This window comes from Lucilia cuprina, chromosome 3 (genome assembly GCF_022045245.1).
Source record: "Lucilia cuprina isolate Lc7/37 chromosome 3, ASM2204524v1, whole genome shotgun sequence".
NCBI lineage: Eukaryota > Metazoa > Arthropoda > Insecta > Diptera > Calliphoridae > Lucilia > Lucilia cuprina.
The window spans coordinates 5,235,122-5,235,753 of record NC_060951.1 but is presented as its reverse complement, the minus strand read 5'-3'; positions in this window follow the sequence as shown (position 1 = coordinate 5,235,753).

Here is a 632-nt window from a genome sequence, read left to right as displayed (position 1 = left end):
CCAAAATTTAATGTTTTTACAACTATTTGAAAAATAGTACTTTTCTACTACTTTTTCTAATTTTCTTTAAATTTATTTAAACATTTAAAACTTTCATTTAAATTAAATGAAACTAAATATTTTACAAAAAAAAAAACACGTTTTTACTACTTTTTTTTAAAAAAGTACTTTTCTACTACTTTTTTAATTATCATTAAAATTCTTGTTTAAAATTAATGAAATTTAAAGAATTTTCATTGAAATTCAACAAATTTAAACATTTCATCAAAACTTTAAGTTTTTACTACTTTTTTAAAAAAGTACTTTTCTACTATTTTTTTAATATTATCAAAATACTTGATTAAAATTAATTAAATTTAAAGAAATTTCATTAGAATTAATTAAACAAGAAAAGTTTACAAAATTTTTACATTTTTACTACTTTTTGAAAAATAGTACTTTTTTATTACTATTTTAATATTATTATAATTTTGGATTAAATTTATTAAATTTAAAAGAATTTTCATTAAAATTATTCATATATAAACTTTTTGCCAAAATTTAATGTTTTCACTACTTTTTTAAAAAAAAGTACTTTTTACTACTTTTTTGAAACTTTCATTAATTTGACTTAAAATTAATGAAATTTTAAA